The 24682-nt window shown below is 33.6% G+C and overlaps 1 non-coding gene and 1 pseudogene across 1 annotated transcript; one reads left to right on the top strand and one right to left on the bottom strand.

The window, feature by feature from the left end:
- The window catches only part of LOC125369573, a 61696-nt pseudogene that overhangs the window by 16380 nt on the left and 20634 nt on the right, over positions 1-24682 (bottom strand).
- Positions 1280-1384, top strand: LOC112536214. Its single transcript, XR_003080264.2, has one exon. It is a non-coding gene; the product is annotated as a small nucleolar RNA R71 (small nucleolar RNA).

Raw genomic sequence — 24682 nt, 5'->3', positions numbered from 1 at the left:
ACTAGTGGGCATTAAGTTAATCGGCTCCTAAATCAGCCAATGCACCACTAATTGATAAATCACCAATCATATAAGGGATAGTAAAACTCCCTGGATCTCGTCGCTTGAGTGGCAGTTTGTTCTGGAGAATAGCTGAACACTCCTCATTAAGCACCACCTGACCAAGATCCTCCAACTTCCTCTTGTTGCTCAAAATCTCCTTTAAGAACTTGGCGTATTTTATCCGTGAAATTGCCTCAACAAAAGGTAAGTTAATTTTCACCGCTTAAATAAGTCAAGAAACTTATCATATTGCTTGTCCACCATATCCCTGTCTCAACCTTGCAGGGATATGGTACCGGCCGATGCTCCCGCATGGCTCTTTGCCTGTCTTCTTTCTTTCTCTCATTCTCTACCATCTCAAGGTCCGGTCCTTCCTTAGCCCGGCTCGACCGCACGATTGTATTATCCTTATCGGCCTAAAGGCGAAGAACCGGTCAAATTCTTACCTCGAACGCAAGGTGATAGCTTTGCAATGCTCCCTGGGTTTGACTCATAGTGCTAGGGAGCGATCCTGAAGGTCTCTCCGAAAGCATCTTAGAAATTTGGCCAATTTGAGTCTCCAAGTTCGAATCGAGGCCCGCCGATTCCTAAGTGCACTATCACCGGAATCTTGTTTCCGATATGTCACAAACTTCATCATGAGCTCCTCTAAATTTGACTTCTTTTCTTGGGGAAGGAGCTTGTGCAGGCCCAGCTGGTTGTTACTGTGGCTGTTGATGACGTCTTTGGAAACCTAGCGGACCCTGGGCATTATTGTTCCTCCAACTAAAATTGGGGTGATTGCGCCATCCAGGGTTGTATGTATTGCTGTAGGGGTTATTCTGCCGTCTTGGGGCATTCCCCATATAATCAACTGTTCAACATCGGGAAGATATAGTAGAATTAGATGGAAAACTAATAGAAGATGAAGCAAATATACCTCCCGCGGTCGACCGTAATGCGGGCCACCACAAAACTCGCAGCCCAACGCTCACGCGTGAACCGCATTTGGAGTTGGTCGATCTTCTTGGCTAGAAGCTCTACTTGAGCTCGCCAAGGCTGTAGAGTCCACTTGGTTGACCACTCCTTGTCTTCCTGGTCGGCTCTAGAGGATTGCCACCGATAGTTGTTCATGGCCATTTCCTCTATCAAGTTCCCGAGCTTGCTCGCCCATCGCTTAGCGCCCTACCGCAGATCCACCATCGCCTCATTCGCGAGGTTCAACCCATCAGAAGGTCCGAACTGCATCCACACCGGCAATCCGTGATGTGGGCAGATCTCAAAAGATCTTTAAATCTCTCCCATGCATCGACATGCTTTCATCATCAAACTGCACAAAAGAAGATATGTCATTTCTAAGTTTAGCGGTTTAGCGGGAGGAAAATACTTATATAAAAATTTTCGGCCAACGCCTTCCAGGTAGTGATCGTCTGTTGTGGAAGAGATTGCAACCATCTCTTTGCTCTGTCCCTCAAGGAAAATGGAAAGATTTTCAGCCGAATGGCATCATCGGTTGTTCCATTTATTTTGAATGTGTCACAAATCTCTAAAAAGTTGGAGATATGTGCATTGGGATCCTCGCTGGGCAATCCTCCAAACTGCACACTTTGTTGGATCATCTGGATAACATTGGCCTTTATCTCAAAATTGTTGGCCGCTACAGCAGGTCTGACTATACTAGTTTTCGTCCCATCCAAAGATGGTTGAGCAAACTCGTACATCGTTCTCTAATCCTCATCGGCGTGGGGGTCATGGTTTTCCATCGTGTCTAGTCTATCCACAGGTACCTCAACCTCAATCTCCTCCTCTTCTAATTGCAACCTCTTCCTTAAGAGTCTGAGGGATTGTTCTGGATCAGATAGAGGCTCTATAAGATTCGAGTTTGAGCTCCTGGTCATAAACTACCTGAAACCGAAAGTTCACACAACCACCGATCAACAAAAATAATATAATAATAAATAATAATAAAATTAAAGAATAAATGAATAAAACAAATAATGACTAAATTAACACAAAAACAATTCACTCTAGTTCACCGTTACAAGTTCCCCGGCAATGGTGCCAAAAACTTGATGGGCTCTTTATGCAACCTACACCTAAGGCAGTGAACCTACCGATGCAGCCTAGCACTAGTGAGTATCAAGGTCGTATCCCTGGAGATCGGGTGAACCTAGAGTTACTACTACTTGCTATGTTATCTAGTCTGAAATAGGGTGTGAAAGTTCTAACATACCAGCTAATGGTTATGAGTGCAATTAAGTAAATGAAGGACAACAATGGACAATTAAAAGACAATTGTAAAGAGAGAAATAAATCCAAAAGGGAGCCTAAGTGATGGAATTCTAAAGATGAATTTTATGGATTGCCGATCTTGCTTACCCGTGCCTAAATCCTGAATTGAATCTCGGTTCCTCTCTCGAGCTTACCGGATTCCTAAACCTGCACTAACCTAATGGAATCTCTTCCTATCGGACACTACAAATTAGCATTAAGTATGATTTAAGACTATTAAGAGTTGTTAGTTCTTAATCCGTGAGTAAATCAACCTCATCTCTAAGTGTTAACTACCGGTCCTTACTATTCAAAATCCAGTTGTAACAAGCATTTCTCAATGTCAAGAAACAACCTAATAAACAATTAATCCAACGTCTCAAATTAACTGCATCAAACTTTTATTACTGAATAGCAAGAAGATTGCAAGAATGATAATTATAAAAAACTAACAATTAAGCATAATCCATCAACAAAGGTGAACCCTAATGGATTCAAAAGATCTAGCTGCTCATGTTCATAGTCAAAGCAATTAAAGAACAAAATAAGGAAAAACAAATTAAAGGTATGTACACCCTTCTCTTTCAAGCTGAATGAGAAACCCTAAATTTGCAAATTCAAAATCTCAAACCCTAGTTGCCTCTTGAATGCTCCCAAAGTTTGTCTTGATCTTCAATTCGATGTTGGAATAAGTGGAATCCCCCCTTCAATTGATGAAAATTGATCTCTCCAGGTCTACAATTGAGGTATAGGAAATATTTGATTAAGTGTGTGTCTTGGAATTGAGTCCAAAAATCGTCCTCTTCAATTAGAATTCAAAATCGCCCATATAGTTGATTCAAGACCACGAGTCCACTGTGATGATTCAAGACGGCCGAGTCCAGTGTCACGAATCTGTGGAGTCTGCCAGCCGAGCCACCACAAGCCGTGCCCAAGCCGGTGCTGACTCCTTCCAAACCGTGCCCAAGGCGGTGCTGATCCACCACAGGCCGTGCTGGAGGCCGTGATGACTACGGAAGTCGTGCTGAAATGGCACAATTGGGGATAGCCTCTTGATAATTCAGCACGGCCGGAGTCCAGGCCGTGCTCAACCCTCGGGGTGCTTGTTCTCACCCAATTTGATGGATTTTGCTCCGTAATCACACGTATTTCCCTCGATTACTGATGGTGTCCTTCGAAAACGACCTGAAACGAAAAGGGAAACAAAAGACAGGTGATTCTAGCATAAAACGGGATAATCATGCATAAAAATGTGAACAATCGGGCATGAAAACATGTGTAGTATGATGCTTATCAGGGTTCTTCTTCTTCTTGGAAAAATTCTTAGGGGAAAAAGGATGATATACCTTTTACTAAGTCAAAAGTGGAAGAAACTAAACCTAAAATTGACTTGGGTAATAAGGGAAAGGGTAAGAATCAACCAACCCAAACTAGGGGAATCAAATGTTTTAAGTGTTTGAGTCATGGGCACATTGCTAGGGAATGTCCAAATAAGAAAGGATAAATTTCTTAATATGAGAAAATAACCCCGTAATACGGGGATATCTATGAATCTGAAAAAATAACTCCGTAATTGCGGTATATTTATGAGTATGAGAAAACGACCTTTGAAATGGATAATTTTATAATACGAGAAAACAACCCCATAAAATTGGTTTATTGGTTAATATAAGAAAATAACCTCATAAAAAGTGCATATTTATGAATTTAAAAAAACAACTCCATAATAGTACTAATAATTTAATATGAGAAAATAACCCCGTAAAAATAGTGTAATTGCGAGTCTGAGATAATAGCCTAGTAGAAGGGGGTGAATGTTTTAATATGAGAAAACAACCCATAAGAGAGATATATTTATAAATATTTGAAAACCACCCCGTAATGCGGGGATATTTATCAATTGGAGAAAATAACCTTGTAATTTTGGTATATTTGTGAGAATGAGAAAATAACCCCTTAAATGGATTAATTCTATAATATGAGAAAACAACCCCGTAAAAGGGGTATATTTGTCAATATAAGAAAATAACCCCGTAAAATATTTATATTTATGAATTTGAGAAAACAACCCCATAATAGTGTTAAAAATTTAATATGAGAAAACGACTCCGTAAAAGCGGTATATTTATCAATATAAAAAAATAACATCATAAAACATGTATATTTATGAATCTGAGAAAACAACCCCGTCAAAGTAGTGTAATTGGGACTCTAAGAAAATAGCGTAGAAAGGGTAAATTTTTTAATATGAGAAAACAACCCCGTAATACGGGGATATTTTTCAACCGAAGAAAATAACCCCGTAATTTTGGTATATTTGTGAGTATGAGAAAACAACCACTATTCCCCAATAAATTCTTTTACCAACTCTTTCGTCACTTTCAAATATAGAATTTAATTCATATGCTCATATGGGGAGAAAATTAAATGACAAAAAATATAACTTATTTTTCAAGGAATTTACTTAATTGATTTCTTGAAAATCAAACTAATTAGATATAGAAAAATAACTCTCTTATTTTTATCTAGCATTGAAATTCTATTTTAAATCATCCCAATTAAATTAATTAAAAATAAAGTAATATTAATTTAAATAAAAACTCATTATAAATTATTTCTAATATTATTAATATTAAAAGAAAATTCCGGGTATTATACTCTCCGTCCTCGAATTTTAAAATAAAAGGCTCACACTAGGCTGAAACTAATGAGAGTAAGAACCTCTTATCTCCAGCTCGGCTTCTCGGGGTAGTTTCCTCGATAGAATAATTCAACCACTTTGACCATCGGCAAAAGTCAAGAGCAAAGTTGATGAACTTGGGAGTCCACGTCCTGGCTAACTGCTCCTCTAAAGTCAAATCTTCACTTACTTCCACACACCGAGGTTGCAACACAAGCGAAAGATCAAAAATATACTTCCTCTACATGGATATACGAAATACCGGATTGACCTGTGAGAAAATTTGGTGGCAAGTCCATCTTGCAGGCCATCTCACCAATCCCGCCGATAATTCTAAGGGTTCCACACAATAAGGGCTAACTCGCCTTTCTTACCAAACCGCATCACTTTTTGCATGAGAGACGCCTTATGAGTACATACTTCTCTAATACAAATCTCCACGCGCTCTTGCCTTCTGAAAGCTGTCTTCAGCCGCTCGTGAGTAAAAGGAATCTTCTCTCAAATGAATGATCCGAACCAACTCTAGTTCTACCATAATTCAATTAGCCAAATTCTTTCTTAATGACGCGTCCCTTAGGCATATAGAATATCCTTAACATCCACATCACATCATCCACACCACATCATCCATCTAGTTGTGATAACTGATACAAATCCATGCCATCCTGACATAAAATTCTTCCTCGACTAGAATCTAGAAAGTCTCCTCTATAATCCAACATAGTGCCTACTGTGCCAAAGATTCATCTCACAGCAACTAAGCTTGTCATCAAGAGAATCTCAAGTTAACACAATTTACTTTGAAAGACTTATTTATTTACTTTATAATCATCACTGATAAAAATTATTATTATCTTGAAAAATGCCTTTTTAAAAGTGTCAAATCTCTAGTCATTTTTTTATATAAAATTCTACAATATCGCACACCAGGGTGATGATACCCCCTATCACCAAGGGTTGCAATGCACGATGTATGATGCATGCCCTAAAAATGAGTTATGGAATTGTGCATGCCAAACAATGAAATGCCATAATGAGCTCTCGCGAGACTAGGCGCAATATTGTATTTTAAAACACATTGTTCTACATAGAACAATAATAGTGTTCGCTTAAGTTTCTCTGGATTACGAGAGTCCGAAAAATACACCAACCACCATTTTATGCTTCTTACAACCATAAAAATCAACCACACATGCTCTGACCTTTGCTCGACATTCCACAACTAACTTCGGTTCTACTCATTAAGGCGATATTTGATGTGATGACGAGGCAATTCATGACACAGAACTACTATCTGCACTAATTCTAAACTGTGATGGCCACCACCCTAAAAGGGGTATATTTGTCAATATAAGAAAATAATTCTGTAAAACGTGTATATTTATGAATTTGATAAAACCACCCCAGAATAGTGCTAATAATTTAATACGAGAAAATGACCCCGTAAAAGTGGTATACTTATTAATATAAGAAAATAACTCCGTAAAACGTGTATATTTATGAATATGAGAAAAACCCCCGTCAAAGTAATGTAATTGCCAGTCTAACCAAACAGCCTTGTAGAAGGGGTAATGATGTGAATTCAAGTTCAAAGCTTAAAGAGATCCAAGATCCATTAATAGTACAAGAAGGCCCAATCACAAGGTCCAAATCCAAGAAACTTCAACAAGCCATATTGGGTTTAATTAGGGACATTTGGAAAGCCCAAGAACTTCAACCCAATAAGGCATCCATGGAGGCCCAAGGAATAATATTTAACTTATTTTTATGTTAATAAAAATTAGGGTTACATGTAGCCACCATACACGTTAATGTGGTAATTAATACCAAGTAATGGCTATCAATGTAGGTAGTGGTTATTAAGAGCCACCATATACAAGTTAATGGGGTAATTAATACCAAGTAATGGCTATTAGTGTGGATAGTGGTTACTAAGGCCATTTAAGAGTAAAAGTAATCCTATGTGTGTGAGTCTGTTTTAGTAGTATGTGCATGGACTTGTACTCTATATAATCAAGTCCTTTTCTCTTTCTTTTAGAGCATGATTGAATTTGATATATGAAATTTTGTTTGAGTTTTATTGTGAGGAATTTTGTCTTTAATTTCTTGCTTGAACTTTGCGACTTATCAAGCTTTATTCTAGCTTGTGGTGTCAAAATCTAAATCTTTATTTTCTTATTATTTATCAAACTTTCTTGTTTGTGGCATAAGAGGAAATTCAAAGTCTATCTTAGTATCTTTATCCTTGTTGGTAAAGGGGTTAAGTAGCATCCATCTTCTTACTTCAATCTTTGAACGATCCGAATTTGTGGATTAAATTGGTAATTTCTAGTTTTCTTCTAATTCAACTTATCATAGTATTTTTGCTATTGGGGAGTTAATTGATGAAACCTACAATTCCCATCATAAGTGGTATCAGAGCATTGACTCGAGATTGAGGTTTGCGTATCCAATACTATCTTTTAATTCTCAATATCTTGTGTTCATCTTATATTTTGCACCTTTTGCCATCTATTGTTCTTGTTATTATTATTATTTTTATCTTTATTCTTCTTATCTCAAGATTTTGTTTGCATATATCAAAAAAAAAAATCATCCTAAAAGAAAAAAATTATTATCTTTAATATTCTTGTGTTAGATCTCAGATTACATAAAAAAAAATTGACTCTTCATATTTCATTGAGATCTATCTTTATAATTCTATATCTTTGTGTTCTTTGATGATCTATCTTTGTTTTTCATTTCTATTAGCCTATTTGCTACAAATTGTTCATTTCTTTAAGCCTACCTTATTATTTTCTTGTTAGCCTACCTTATTTTTTTTTCATTGATTACTACATTCTTGAAATTTTATTTGATTGAGAAACTTAGTTCATCTAAGAAATCAAAAGGCAAATTTGAGAGGTAAAAGGCAAGAGTGTGGATCATTAGAAAAAAAAAGAAGCCAAAATTGAGTGTAAACACAAGTGGTATACATCAATTTTGAGTGAAAACACGTGAGGGAGTGTTGTGAGATTGTTTCTTTCTATTTTCTTTTATTAAAATTTTAGGTTTTACAATCATGTCAAAAGACACAAGTTCTTCTACAAATGATCATGTGATTCAAGCTATGCAACAACAATTCGAAAGAATGTTTAGTATGATGGCGGGAGTCAATGAAAAATTAGAGAAGCATGATGGCATCCTTAACCAATTACATGGAGAGCCTAGACAAAGGAGACATCCACCAATTGACCAAGAGGACTATGAAGGAGAGGATGATTTGGATGATGATCAAGTCACCTTGTTGGGACAACGAATCAATCCTAGGAGACAAGCTAGGAGAAGACATCCAAATGATGATGTTGATCACAACCTTGGAAGCATCAAAATGAAGATTCCTTCATTCCAAGGAAGAAATGATCCAGATGTGTACCTTGAATGGGAGAGGAAAGTGGAACTCATCTTCGAATGTCATAATTATTCGGAGGAAAAAAAGGTAAAACTTGCCGCTGTTGAGTTTAGTGATTATGCAATTGTTTGGTGGGATCAATTTTGCAAGGAAAAGACGTAGATATGGAGAAAGACCCGTAGAGTCTTGGAGAGAAATGAAGCAAATCATGAGAAAAAGGTTTGTTCCAAGCCACTACTACAGAGAGCTTCATCAAAGATTACAAACTCTAATTCAAGGATCCATGAGTGTGGAGGAGTATCACAAAGAAATGGAGAAGGCTATGATTAGAGCAAATGTGATAGAAGATCGTGAAGCTACCATGGCAAAGTTCTTGAGAGGGCTAAACAAAGACATTGCTGATGTTGTTGATTTGCAACATTATGTGGAGATTGAAGATATGGTGAATTTGGCCATGAAAGTGGAAAGGCAACTGAAAAGAAAGAGGTATGATTCTAAACCAAATATAGGTTCTTCTTCTTCTTGGAAAAATTCTTAGGGGAAAAAGGATGATAAACCTTTTACTAAGTCAAAAGTGGAAGAAACTAAACCTAAAATTGACTTGGGTAATAAGGGAAAGGGCGAGAATCAACCAACCCAAACTAGGGGAATCAAATGTTTTAAGTGTTTAGGTCATGGGCACATTGCTAGGGAATGTCCAAATAAGAAAGTTATGATTCTAAGGGATGGTGATATTGAGTCGGAGAGTGAGGGTGATGCAATAAAGACAAGAATTACAAATGATCCTTTAAGCTTTCAAGGAGGTCCAATGACAAGATCCAAGTCCAAAAGTATGCAAGAAGCTTTGTTGGGCTTAATTAAAGACATTTGGAGTGTTCAAACACAACAAGGCTCAGTCCAAGATTTAGGATTGCAAAAAGGATCCAAAATCATCAATTTAGTGCAATAAGTTTGGGCTGAACTCATAGGTCCAAAAAGATTCATTTGAAGCCTTTTTTTATTTTCATTTTATTAGGTTTTTCTTAAGTTATGGTGTGATTAGTTGTCTTTTAGAGTTACAAAATAGATGCACACAATTAGTCATAATTTGGAGTTACAAAATGGATGCACATAATTAGTTGTCATTTGGGAGTTACAAAAATGAGTGACATCAATGTAAAAACAGCCACTTTTAATAAGTTTTAAGGGGAATTAAAGGGAAAAACGTGGGGAAGCTCAAAGAGGCATTGAGCACCAAATTGATTTCATACCCAGAGCAAGCATTCCAAATAGACCAGCATATAGATGTAATCCGGAGGAGACCAAGGAAATCGAAAAGCAAGTGAGTGAGCTTATGGAGAAGGGTTATGTTCGTGAAAGCATGAGTCCATGTGCCGTACCCGTCTTGTTAGTGCCTAAGAAAGATGGAACTTGGAGGATGTGTGTTGATTGTCGTGCCATCAACAAAATCACGGTGAAGTATAGACATCCCATTCCTAGGCTAGATGACATATTGGATGAATTGCATGGTTCATATTTGTTTTCAAAAATTGATTTGAAATCTGGTTATCATCAAATTAGAATGAGAGAAGGTGATGAATGGAAAACAGGTTTTTAAACTAAACATGGTTTATATGAGTGGTTAGTAATGCCTTTTGGTTTAACTAATGCACCAAGCACTTTCATGAGATTGATGAATCATGTTTTAAGAGCATTCATAGGCAAATTTGTTGTTGTCTATTTTGATGATATCTTGGTTTATAGCAAAAATCTAGATGAGCATGTACAACATTTGACTTGTGTTTTTGATGTGCTTAGAGAAGAGAAGTTGTATGCTAATCTAAAGAAATGTTATTTTTGCACTAATGAAATTACTTTTCTTGGATATATTGTCAATGACAAGGGTATTCATGTTGATCAAGTAAAGGTAAAAGTAATTAGAGAATGGCCAACACCCACAAGTGTAAGTGATGTAAGAAGCTTTCATGGTTTAGCTAGCTTTTATAGAAGGTTCATTAAGAATTTTTCTACCATAGCTGCACCTTTAACTAAATGCATAAAAAAGAATGTTGGTTTTAAGTAGGGAATTGAACAAGATGAGGCTTTTAACTTGCTCAAAGACAAATTAAGTTCTGCACCCTTGTTATCTTTGCCAAATTTTACTAAACCTTTTGAGATTGAGTGTGATGCAAGTGGCATAGGTATTGGAGGAGTTTTGATGCAAGAAGGCAAGCCCATAGCATTCTTTAGCGAAAAGCTAAGTGGAGCAAGTCTAAACTACCCTACATATGACAAGGAGTTCTATGCATTAGTGAGGGTTCTAAAGACATGGCAGCATTACCTTGGCTACAAAGAATTCATAATTCACACTGACCATGAGTCCTTAAAGTATCTCAAAGGACAAGGAAAGCTCAACAAGAGACATGCAAAATGGGTGGAATTCATTGAATCCTTTCCATACATCATTAGGTACAAGCAAGGGAAAGAAAATGTGGTGGCCGATGCATTGTCAAGAAGGTATGCCTTGATCTCTAAACTTGATGCAAAATTATTAGGATTTGAATACATAAAAGATCTGTATTCTAATGATCCTGATTTTGCTAATGTTTATGGGGTATGTGAGAAAGGGGGTTTTGATAAGTTCTATAAGTTTGATGGTTTTCTTTTTCGGGAAAACAAATTGTGTGTGCCACAAAGTTCTTTGAGAGAGTTACTTGTGAGAGAGGCACATAGTGGAGGTTTAATGGGACATTTTGGGATTAAGAAAACTTTGGATATGTTGGGTGACCATTTCTTTTGGCCACACATGAAAAGGGATGTTGAGAGAATTTGTGAGAAATGCATTACTTGCAAACAAGCCAAATCTAAAGCAATGCCTCATAGTTTGTATACACCTCTTCCCATACCAAATGAACCTTGGGTAGACATTTCTATGGACTTTGTTTTAGGATTACCTAGGTTCAAGGGAGGGAGAGATTCTATTTTTATTGTTGTGGACAGGTTTAGCAAAATGGCACATTTCATTCCATGTCACAAGACAGATGATGCAACCCATATTGCGAATCTATTCTTCAAGGAGATTGTAAGGCTGCATGGAGTGCCAAGGACCATTGTGAGTGATAGGGATGTCAAATTCCTAAGTCACTTTTGGAAGACTCTTTGGGGAAAGATGGGGATAAAGCTTTTGTATTCTACAACTTGTCATCCGCAAACGGATGGACAAACAGAAGTGGTCAATAGGACACTTGCAACACTTTTGAGGGCTCTCATCCAAAGAAATCTGAAGAATTGGGAAGAATGTTTGCCACATGTGGAATTTGCTTACTATTGAAGGAGCCAAGCTAAAGCTAAAGGATTTAAGCATATTAGCAACCCAAAAGCTGAAATTGGTAAGTTGTTACTTGAGTGTTATTAATTTGTCATTAGGGTTCTTGATTACAAATTGGAAAAACTTCATTTGATGCTCTCATTGATTAATTAAAGGTCTGATTATCATGAATTAGTAGAGTATTGAATGATTGCATAGAGATTAAGCTTGATTTAAGTTTAAGTATGTCAAGATAGAAAACTGTCAAAATTCCAGCAACCTTGATGTTTTGTATTTTAGGCATAACATGGGTTATATGAGTCCAAATTAAGCTTAATTGGTGTCTATGAAAATTTTGAAGAGTCCTCTATAACTTTGTAGTTTTGTGATTTCGCTATTTTTGCCGTTTTGGTTGCTTAAATTGAGCAAACAGATTTCTGCTCGGGTACAACTAGCTGTATGACCCTTGCTAAGTAATTTGAAAATAATTAAATCTATAGAAGTCGGAATTGAGTAATTCTTCTTGGAGATGAAACTAGATGCATAAATGGATATGTCTATTTAATATGAGATTTTTTATTAAGCCAATTTTGCCCAGCAATAAATATACCTTGGTACTAAATTCTGTCTAGAAAACAGAAATGTTGGAGATTAGTTTTATGCAATTTATTGATGTTAATTTGAGTTAAATTGGTATTTAACTAGATGGGAAATGTTTATAGGATATTAAAACAGTAATTGAGAGTCTTAGAGGAAGAGTTAGACCTATGAATTAGAGAGGGGATGATCTTGTAATGCATTAGAACTCGCATTTACATGAATATTTGTAATATGCATGAAATGTGAATTGATGAATGTGTTGACAGGTACTCAAAGGCCTGGAAAGGAAGTTGTGGAGAAAGGAGGTTCTTATATGCTAAAGGAATAAGTATATTTTGAGTAAGTAAATAGTTAATATTTGCTATGTTCATATATTTAATCAAATATTCGCGAAATGGTTGCGTTTGCTTAATATTGTTTATGTTTGAATGACCGAGATGGAAATGATTGGTGTTGAGTGGAACAATTGTTATTGCTGAAATATGATATAAGTGAAATGATTGAATTGTGATGTTAAGTGCATATGTGCATGTGAATGGTGGATTCCCCTGTGAAAAAAAAATATATATATATATAAAGCCTTGGGAGGCTAAAGCCTAGAGAGGCTATAAAAGTGTACAATGTGAGATGAGGCGGAGCAGCTTACGTGTGTGATATGTGAGGATGAGGCGGAGCAGCACATTAAAGGGGATCCACAAGCCGTGAGAACTAACCATAATTGTTGAATTGTATTTCTTCTATGATGGTTGTAATGAATTGAGTAGAATGGTATGACTTTATACCTAAACTATGAATATCATGGAAAGTTATGTGATTGGGTGGAAATTGTATTAAGTGTATGTGATATAGATTATGTTGATTATTTATTTACTGAGCTGGAGGCTCACCCCTCTCTAAAATTTTTCTTTCAGGTTTGTAAATAGTAGTGCATCCGTTGGTTGTATGCGAAGTCTAGCTTTTAGCAGTTCTGTCAAGTTGGGCCAGTTTTGTGAAGTCTCCTCCTGATGCATTTTGTATGCAGTTATGTGATGTATATAGAAGTGTGCCTTGTAAGGCATAAGAAGATGTTTTGAATACTTGTTAAATGATGTTTAAGTATAATCATATGTTTATATGTTAATAACCTTGTGTCTTGATTCTTAACAATCTGCATATTGACCTATCTACATGTAGTATATAGTCTACGACGCTTGTATGTTTTCTGGCTAATGTCTATTGGTTAGCATGTAATGGGGGTGTTACACTTGTACTCTATATAAACAAGTCCTTTTCTCTTTCTTTTAGAGCATGATTGAATTTGATATATGAAATTTTGTTTGAGTTTTATTGTGAGGAATTTTGTCTTTAATTTCTTGCTTGAACTTTGCGACTTATCAAGCTTTATTCTAGCTTGTGGTGTCAAAATCTAAATCTTTGTTTTCTTATTATTTATCAAACTTTCTTGTTTGTGGCATAAGAGGAAATTCAAAGTCTATCTTAGTATCTTTATCCTTGTTAGTAAAGGGGTTAAGTAGCATCCATCTTCTTACTTCAATCTTTGAACGATCCGAATTTGTGGATTAATTGGTAATTTCTAGTTTTCTTCTAATTCAACTTATCATAGTATTTTTGCTATTGAGGAGTTAATTGATGAAACCCACAATTCCCATCAGGTAAATTTTTTAATATGAGAAAACAACCCTGTAATACGGGGATATTTATGAATCTGAGAAAATAACCTCGTAATTGTGGTATATTTGTGAGTATGAGAACACAACCCCTTAAATAGGTCAATTTTATAATATGAGAAAATAACCCTGTAAAAGTGGTATATTTGTTAATATAAGATAATAACTACGTAAATCGTGTATACTTATGAATTTGAGAAAACAACCCCATAATAGTGCTAATAATTTAATATGAGACAACGACCCTGTAAAAGTGGTATATTTATCAATATAAGAAAGTAATCCCGTAAGACGTGTATTTATGAATCTGAGAAAATAACCCTATAATAGTGCTAATAATTTACTATGAGAGAACGATCCGTAAAAATGGTGTATTTATCAATATAAAAAAATAATCCCATAAAACGTGTATATTTATGAATCTGAGAAAACAACCCCGAAAAGAAGTATAATTATGAGTCTGATAAAACAGCCTCGTAGAAGGGGTAAATTTTTTAATATGAGAAAACAACCCCGTAAGAGGAGTATATTTATAAATATTAGAAAACAACGCAGCAATAGAGGGATATTTATGAATCAGAGAAAATAACCCATAAATTTAGTATATTTGTGAGTATGAGAAAATAACCCCTTAAATGGGTTAATTTTATAGTTTGAGAAAACAACTCCGTAAAAGGGGCATATTTGTCAATATAAAAAAATGACCTCGTAAAGTGGTATATTTATATATATATAAAAATAACCCATAAAACAGGTATATTTATGAATATGACAAAACAACCCTGTAAAAGTAGTGTAATTACTAGTCTAAGAAACGAGCCTAGTAGAAGTGTTAAATTTTTATATATGAAAAAAAAAACCCCGTAATACGGGAGTATTTATCAATCGGAGAAAATAATCCCTAATTTTGGTATATTTGTGAGTATGAGAAAACAGCCCCTTAAATGGGTTAATTTTATAATATAAGAAAACAACTCAGTAAAAGAGGTATATTTGTCCATATATGAAAATAACCTCGTAAAACGTGTATATTTATAAATTTGAGAAAATAACCCCAAAATAGTGCTAATAATTTAATATGAAAAATGACCTTGTAAAAGTTGTATATTTCTCAATATAAGAAAATGACCCTGTAAAGGTGGTATATTTCTCAATATAAGAAAATAACCCCGTAAAACGTGTATATTTATGAATCTGAGAAAACAATCTAGTAAAAGTAGAGTAATTGCGAGTATGAGATAACAGCCTCGTACAATGGATAAATTTTTTAATATGAGAAAATAACCCCTTAATATGAGGATATTTATCAACCAGAGAAAATAACCCCGTAATTTTGGTCTATTTGTGAATATAGGAAAAAAATTCCTTAAATGGGTTAATTTTATAATATGAGAAAACAACCCCGTAAAAGGGGTATATTTGTCAGTATAAGAAAATAATCCTGTAAAGTGGTATATTTATATGTAAACGAAAATAACCCCGTAAAACATATATATTTATGAATACAAGAAAACAACCCCTTAAAAGTAGTGTAATTGCGAGTTTGAGAAAACAGTCTTGTAGAAATGGTAAATTTTTTTGTATAAGAAAATAACCCCGTAATGCGAGAATATTAATGTAATTGTGAGAAAAATAACCCCTTAAATGGATTAATTTTATAAAATAACCTCGTAAAACGTGTATATTTATAAATTTGGGAAAACAACCCCATAATAGTGCCAATAATTTAATATGAGAAAATGACCCCGTAATAGTGGCATATTTATCAATATAAGAAAACAACCCCGTAAAATATGTATATTTATGAATCTGAGAAAATAACCCTGTAAAAGTAGTGTAATTGCGAGTATGAGAAAACAGCCTCCTAGAAGGGATAAATTTTTTAATATGAGAAAACAACCCCCTAAAACGGAAATATTTATCAGTCGTAGAAAATAACCCTGTAATTTTGGTCTATTTGTGAGTATGAGAAAACAACCCCTTAAATGGCTTAATTTTATAATATGAGAAAACAATCTCGTAAAAGTGGTATATTTATCAATAAAAGATAATAACCCCGTAAGACGTGTGTATTTATGAATATGAGAAAACAACACTGTAAAAGTAGTGTAATTGCGTGTCTAAGAAAACAACCTCGTATAACGGGTAAAGTTTTTAATATGAGAAAACGACCACATAGAAGGGGTAAATTTTTTAATACGAGAAAACAACCCCGTAAGAGGGATATTTATAAATATTAGAAAACAACCTCGTAAGAGGGATATTTATAAATATTAGAAAACAACCCCGTAATACGGGGATATTTATGAATCAGAGAAACTAACCCCGTAATTTTGGTATATTTGAGAGTATGAGAAAACAACCCCTTAAATGGGTTAATTTTATAATATGTAAAAATAACCTCGTAAAACGTGTATATTTTTATGAATATAAGAAAATGACCCAATAAACTTGTATATTTATGAATTTGAGAAAACAACCCCATAATAGTGTTAATAATTTAATATGAGAAAACGACCCCGTAAAAGTGGTATATTTATCAATACAAGAAAATAACCACGTAAAATGTATATATTTATGAATCTGAGAAAACAACCCCATAAAAAAATAGTGTAATTGCGAGTCTGAGAAAACAGCCTCGTAGAAGGGGTAAATTTTTAATATGGGAAAACAACCTCCTAACACGGGGATATTTATCAATCGGAGAAAATAACCCCGTAATTTTGATGTATTTGTGAGCATGAGAAAACAACCCTTTAAATGAGTTAATTTTTTAATAAGAGAAAACAATCCGTAAAAGGAGTATATTTGTCTATATAAGAAAATAACCCCGTAAAAAGTATATTTATGAATATGAGAAAATAACACCGTAAAAGTAGTGTAATTGCGATTATGAGAAAACATCCTCGTAAAAGGGGTAAAATTTTAATATGAGAAAACAATCTCATAATACGGGGATATTTATCAATCGGAGAAAATAACCCCGTAATTTTGGTCTATTTGTGAGTATGACAAAATAACCTTAAATGGGTTAATTTTATAATAAGAGAACACAATCCCGTAAAAGAGGTAGATTTATCGATATAAGAAAATAATCCCTTAAACTATGTATATTTATGAATATGAGAAAACCACCCCATAAAAATAGTGTAATTGCGAGTTTGAGAAAACAGCTTCGTAAAACAAGTAAATTTTTTAATATGAGAGAACAGCCTCGTAGAAGCGGTAAATTTTTTAATATGAGAAAACAACCTCGTAAGAGGGGTATATTTATAAATATTAGAAAACAACCCCGCAATACGAGGATATTTATCAATCGGAGAAAATAACCTTGTAATTTTGGTATATTTGTGAGTATGAGAAAACAACCCCTTAAATATGTTAATTTTATAATATGAGAAAACAACCCCGTAAAAGGGGTAGATTTGTCGATATAAGAAAATAAACTCGTAAAACGCGTATCTTTATGAATTTGAGAAAATAGTCCCATAATATTGCTAATAATTTAATATGAGAAAACGACCCAGAAAAAGTGGTATATTTATCAATAAAAGAAAATAACCTCGTAAAATATGTATATTTATGAATCTGAACAAACAACCCTGTAAAAATAGTATAATTGCGAGTCTGAGAAAACAGACTCGTAGAAAGGATAAATTTTTAATATGAGAAAACAACCCTATAATACGGGGATATTTATCAATTGAAGAAAATAACTCCGTAATTTTGGTATATTTGTGAGTATGAGAAAACAACCCCTTAAATGGGTTAATTTTATAATATGAAAAAACAACCGCGTAAAAAGGGTAAATTTGTCAATATAAGAAAATAACCCTGTAATGTTGTATATTTATATATATAAGAAAATAACCCATAAAACATGTATAATTATGGATATGATAAAAACAACCCCGTAAAAGTAGTGTAATTCTGAGAAAACAGCTTCGTAGAAGGGGTAAATTTTTTAACTTGAGAAAACAACCCCATAATACGGGGATATTTATCAATCAGAGAAAATAACCCCGTAATTTTGGTATATTTGTGAGTATAAATAAACAAACCCTTAATAGTGCTAATAATCTAATTTGAGAAAATGACCCCATAAAAGTGTATATTTTTGAATCTGAGAAAATAACCCCGTAAAAAAGTGTAATTACGAATATGAGAAAACAGCCTTGTAAAAGGGATAAATCTTTAATATGAGAAAACAACCCTCTAATACGGGGATATTAATCAATCGGAGAAAATAACCGCGTAATTTTTGTGTATTTGTGAGTATGAGAAAACAACCCCTTAAATGGGTTAATTTTATAATATGAGAAAGCAATCCCGCAAAAGGGGTAGATTTATTGATATAACAAAATAACCCCGTAAAACGTGGAATTTTATGAATTTGAGAAAACAACACTGTAAAAGTAATGTAATTGCGAGTCTGAGAGAATAGCCTCGTAAAAGGGATAAATTTTTTAATATAAGAAAACAACCCCCGTTAGAGGGGTATATTTATAAATATTAGAAAAAAACCACCGTAATATGGGGATAATTGTCAATCGAACAAAATAACCCCGTAATTTTTATATATTAGTGAGTATGAGAAAACAACCCCTTAAATGTATTAATTTTATAATATGAGAAAACAATCCCGTAAAAGGGGTATATTTGTCAATATAAGAAAATAACCCTGTAAAACGTGTATATTTATGAATTTGAGAAAACAACACCATAATAGTACTAATAATTTAATATGAGAAAATGACCTCGTAAATGTGGTATATTTATCAATATAAGAAAATAACTCTGTAAAACATGTATATTTATGAATCTGAGAAAATAACCCTGTAAAAATAGTGTAATTGCGAGTCTTATGAGAAAACAACCCTGTAATACGGGGATATTTATCAATCGGAGAAAATGACCCCGTAATTTTGGTATATTTGTGAGTATGAGAAAACAACCCCTTAAATGAGTTAATTTTATAATATGAGAAAAAAATATAGTAATAGGGGTATATTTATCAGTATAAGAAAATAAGCCCGTAAAGTAGTATATTTATTTATATAATAAAATAACAGCGTAAAACGTGTATATTTATGAGTATGAGAAAACAACCCCGTAAAAGTTGTGTAATTGCGAATCTTAGAAAATAGCCTCGTAGAAGGGGTAAATTTTTTTATAAAAGAAAACAACCCCGTGATACGGGGATATTTATCAATCAGAGAAAATGACCCCGTAATTTTGGTATATTTGTGAGTATGAGAAAACAACCCCTTAAATCGGTTAATTTTATAATATGAGAAAGCAACCCCGTAAAAGAGGTATATTTGTCTATATAAGAAAATAACCCCGTACAATGTGTATATTTATAAATTTGAGAAAAACAATCCAAGAATAGTGCTAATAATTTAATACGAAAAAATGACTCTGTAAAAAAGTGGTGTATTTCTCAGTATAAGAAAATGACCCCGTAAAAGTAATATATTTCTCAATATAAGAAAATAATCACGTAAAACATGTATATTTATGAGTATGAGAAAACAACAGCATAAAAGTAGTATAATTGCGAGTATGAGAAAACAGCCCAGTAGAAAGGGTAAATTTTTTAATATGAGAAAACAACCCTGTAAGAGGGGTATATTTATAAATATTAAATAACAACCCCGCAATACGGGGATATTTATGAATCGGAGAAAATAACCCCATAATTTTGGTATATTTGTGAGTATGAGAAAAAAACCCCTTAAATATGTTAATTTTATAATTTGAGAAAACAACCCCGTAAAAGGAGTATATTTATCGATATAAGAAAAATAACCCGTAAAATGTGTTATTTATGAATTTGAGAAAACAACCCCATAATAGTGCTAATAATTTAATATGAGAAAACGACCCCGTAAAACTGGTATATTTATCAATATAAGAAAATGACCCCGTAAAACGTGTATATTTACGAATCTGAGAAAATAACCTCGTAAAAATAGTGTAATTGTGAGTCTGAAGAAACAGCCTCGTAGAGGTGGTAAATTTTTTAATATGAGAAATCAACCCCGTAATACGGGGATATTTATCAATCGGAAAAAATAACCCCCTAATTTTGGTATACTTGTTAGCATGAGAAAACGACCCTTTAAATGGGTTAATTTTATAATATTATAAAACAACCCCGTAAAAGGGGTATATTTGTCAATATAAAAAAATAACCCTGTAAAACATGTATACTTATTAATGTAAGAAAATAACTCCCTAAAACGTGTATATTTATGAATTTGAGAAAACAACCCCATAATAGTGCTAATAATTTAATATAAGAAAACGACCCTGTAAAAGTGGTATATTTATCAATATAAGAAAATAAACCCTATAAAAGTAGTGTAATTGCGAGTCTGAGAAAACAACCTCGTAGAAGGGGTAAATTTTTAATATGAGAAAATAAACCCCTAATACGGGGATATTTATCAATCGGAGAAAATAACCCCATAATTTTGGAGTATTTGTGAGTATGAGAAAACAACCCCTTAAATAGGTTAATTTTATAATATGAGAAAACAATCCCGTAAAAGAGGTAGATTTGTCGATATAAGAAAATAACCCCGTAAAATGTGTATATTTATGAATATGAGAAAACAACATCGTAAAAGGGGTAAATTTTTTAATATGAGAAAACAACCCTATTAGAGGGATATATTTATAAAATGAAATCAACCTCGTAATACGGGGATAATTATCAATCGGAGAAAATAACCCCATAATTTTGGTACATTTGTGTGTATAAGAAAACAACCCCTTAAATGTGTTAATTTTATAATTTGAGAAAATAACCCCGTAAAAGAGGTATATTTGTCGATATAAGAAAATGATCCCGTAAAACGTGTATATTTATGAATTTGAGAAAATAACCCCATAATAGTCCTAATAAATTAATATGTGAAAACGACCATGTAAAATTAATATATTTATCAATATAAAAAAATAACCCCATAAAGCGTGTATATTTATGAATCTTAGAAAATAACCCCGTAAAAGTAGTGTAATTACGTGTTTGAGGAAAAGTAGAGGGGGTAAATTTTTTAATATGAGAAAACAATCCCATAATACGAAGATATTTATCAATCGGAGAAAATAACTCCGTAATTTTTGTGTATTTGTGAGTATGAGAAAACAACACCTTAAATTGGTTAATTTTATTATATGAGAAAACAACCCTGTAAAAGAGGTATATTTGTCAATATAGAATAATAACCCTGTAAAAAGTGTATATTTATTAATATAAGAAAATAACTCCATAAAACATGTATATTTATGAATTTGAGAAAACAACCTCATAATAGTGCTAATAATTTAATTTGAGAAAAAAACACCGTAAAAGTAGTATATTTATCAATATTTTTCTCATATTCATAAAAATACACATTTTACGGGGATATTTATCAATCAGAAAAATAACTCTGTGATTTTGGTGTATTTGTGAGTATGAGAAAATAATCTCTTAAATGGGATAATTTTATAATATAAGAAAACAACCTCGTAAAAGTGGTATATTTATCAATAAAAGATAATAAGGCATCCATAGAGGCCCAAGGAATAATATTTAACTTGTTTTTGTGTTAATAACAATTAGGGTTACATGTAGCCACCATATACAAGTTAATAGGGTAATTAATACCAAGTAATGGCTATCAATGTGGGTAGTGGTTATTAAGAGCCACCATATACAAGTTAATGGGGTAATTAATACCAAGTAATGACTATTAGTGTGGGTAGTGGTTACTAATGCCATTTAAGAGTAAAAGTAATCCTATGTGTGTGAGTCTATTTTAGTAGTGTGTGTATGGACTTGTACTCTATATAAACAAGTCCTTTTCTTTCTTTTGGGGCATAATTGTATTTGATATATGAATTATAACTTTGTTTGAGTTTTATTATGAGGAATTTTGTCTTTAATTTCTCGCTTGAACTTTGTGACTTATCAAGCTTTATTCTAACTTGTGGTGTCAAAATCTAAATCTTTATTTTCTTGTTATTTATCAAACTTTCTTGTTTGTGGCATAAGAGGAAATTCAAAGTCTATCTTAATATCTTTATCCTTGTTGGTAAAGGGGTTAAGTAGTATCCATCTTCTTACTTCAATCTTTGAACGATCCGAATTTGTGGATTAAATTGGTAATTTCTAGTTTTCTTCTAATTCAACTTATCATAGTATTCTTGCTATTGGGGAGTTAATTGATGAAATCTACAATTCCCATCATAAGTGGTATCAGAGCATTGGCTCAAGATTGAGGTTTGCGTATCCAATACTATCTTTTAATTCTCAATATATTGTGTTCATCTTATATTTTGCACCTTTTGCTATCTATTGTTCTTGTTATTATCTTTTTTTATCTTTATTCTTCTTATCTCAAGATTTTGTTTGCATATATCAAAAAAAAATTCGTCCTAAAAAAAAATGGTTATCTTTGATATTCTTGTGTTAGATCTCAGATTACATAAAAAATAGAAAAAAAGAAATTGACTCTTCATATTCCATTGAGATCTATCTTTATAATTCTATATCTTTGTTTTTCATTTTTATTAGCCTATTTGCTACAAATTGTTCATTTTTTAAGCCTACCTTATTATTTTCTTGTTAGCCTACCTTATTTTTTTTATCATTGATTACTACATTCTTAAAATTTTGTTTGATTGAGAAACTTAGTTCATCTAAGAAATGAAAAGGCAAATTTGAGAGGTAAAAGGCAAGAGTGTGAGATCATTAGAAAAAAAAAAGCCAAAATTGAGTGTAAACAGGAATGGTATACATCAATTTTGAGTGAAACACGTGAGGGAGTGTTGTGAGATTGTTTCTTTCTATTTTCTTTTGTTAAAATTTTAGGTTTTACAATCATGTCAAAAGACAAAAGTTTTTCTTCTACAAATGATCATGTGATTCAAGCTATGCAACAACAATTCGAAAGAATGTTTAATATGATGGCGGGAGTCAATGAAAAATTAGAGAGGCATGATGGCATCCTTAAATAATTACAAGGAGAGCCTAGACGAAGGAGACGTCCACCAATTGACCAAGAGGAATATGAAGGAGAGGATGTTTTGGATGATGATCAAGTCACCTTGGTGGGACAACAAATCAATCCTAGGAGACAAGCTAGGAGAGGACATCCAAATGATGATGTTGATCGCAACCTTAGAAGCATCAAAATGAAGATTCCTTCATTCCAAGGAAGAAATGATCCAGATGTGTACCTTGAATGGGAGTGGAAAATGGAACTCATCTTCGAATGTCATAATTATTCGGAAGAAAAAAAGGTAAAACTTACTGCTGTTGAGTTTAGTGATTATGCAATTATTTGGTGGGATCAACTTTGCAAGGAAAGACGTAGAAATGGAGAAAGACCCGTGGAGTCTTGGAGGGAAATGAAGCAAATCATGAGAAAGAGGTTTGTTCCAAGCCACTACTATAGAGAGCTTCATCAAAGGTTACAAACTCTAAATCAAGGATCCATGAGTATGGAGGAGTATCACAAATAAATGGAGAAGGCTATGATTAGAGCAAATGTGGTAGAAGATTGTGAAGCTACTATGGTAAGGTTCTTGAGAGGGCTAAACAAAAACATTGCTGATATTATTGATTTGCAACATTATGTGGAGATTGAAGATATGGTGAATTTGGCCATGAAAGTGGAAAGGCAATTGAAAAGAAAGAGGTATGATTCTAAACCAAATATGGGTTCTTCTTCTTCTTGGAAAAATTCTTGGGGGAAAAAGGATGATAAACCTTTTACTAAGTCAAAAGTGGAAGAAACTAAACCTAAAATTGACTTGGGTAATAAGGGAAAGGGTGAGAATCCACCAACCCAAACTAGAGGAATCAAATGTTTTAAGTGTTTGGGTCATGGGCACATTGCTAGGGAATGTCCAAATAAGAAAGCTATGATTCTAAGGGATCGTGATATTGAGTCAGAGAGTGAGGGGGATAGTGATGATGATATGCCTTCTTTAGAAGATTGTAGTGATGTTGAATGTGCTAAGGGAGATAATCTTGTTGTTCAAAGAACATTGAGTTTGCAAAATAAACATGATGTCCATAGGGAGCAAAGGGAAAATTTGTTTCATACTATTGTTTGATTTCTAACAAGTTGTGCAACATGATTGTGGATAGTGGAAGTTGTACCTATGTAGTAAGCACTTTGCTAGTGGAGAAATTGAAGTTGCCTACTACCAAGCACCCAAGACCATACAAGTTGCAATGGCTTAATGAAAGTGGAATTGTAAAGGTGAATAAGCAAGTTTTAGTTTCTTTTCAAATTGGTAGATATAAGGATGAGGTGTTGTGTGATGTGTTACCAATATTGGCCGGACATATGTTGTTGGAGAGACCTTGGCAATATGATAGAAGGGCTAGTCATGATGGATTCAAGAATATGTATACTTTGACTATGAATGGAAAAAGGTTTAACCTTGGACCATTAACTCCAAAACAGATTTTTTGAAGACCAAATGCGCATCAAGCAACAATATGAAGAAATGGGTTCTTCATTGGGAAATTCTTTGGGAAGGGAAACCTTTGAGAGTAAAGAAAAAGGTGAGATGAGTGAACCTAAAAATTCCAATTCTCTTGACCAAAATGGAAAACACATGGTGAGAGAAAACAAGGAAGGTTCAAATGAAAGAAAAAAAAGTGTTTATGCAAAAATGAGTGATGTAAAGGAAGCTATGCTTTTGAGACAACACATACTTGTACTTATGTAAAAGGAGATTTTGTATATTTCTAACTA

The sequence above is a fragment of the Ricinus communis genome, chromosome 3, assembly GCF_019578655.1.
Source record: "Ricinus communis isolate WT05 ecotype wild-type chromosome 3, ASM1957865v1, whole genome shotgun sequence".
Taxonomy (NCBI): Eukaryota; Viridiplantae; Streptophyta; class Magnoliopsida; order Malpighiales; family Euphorbiaceae; genus Ricinus; species Ricinus communis.
The sequence above is the reverse complement of the archived record's forward strand: the minus strand, read 5'-3'. Positions and strand labels throughout refer to the sequence as shown.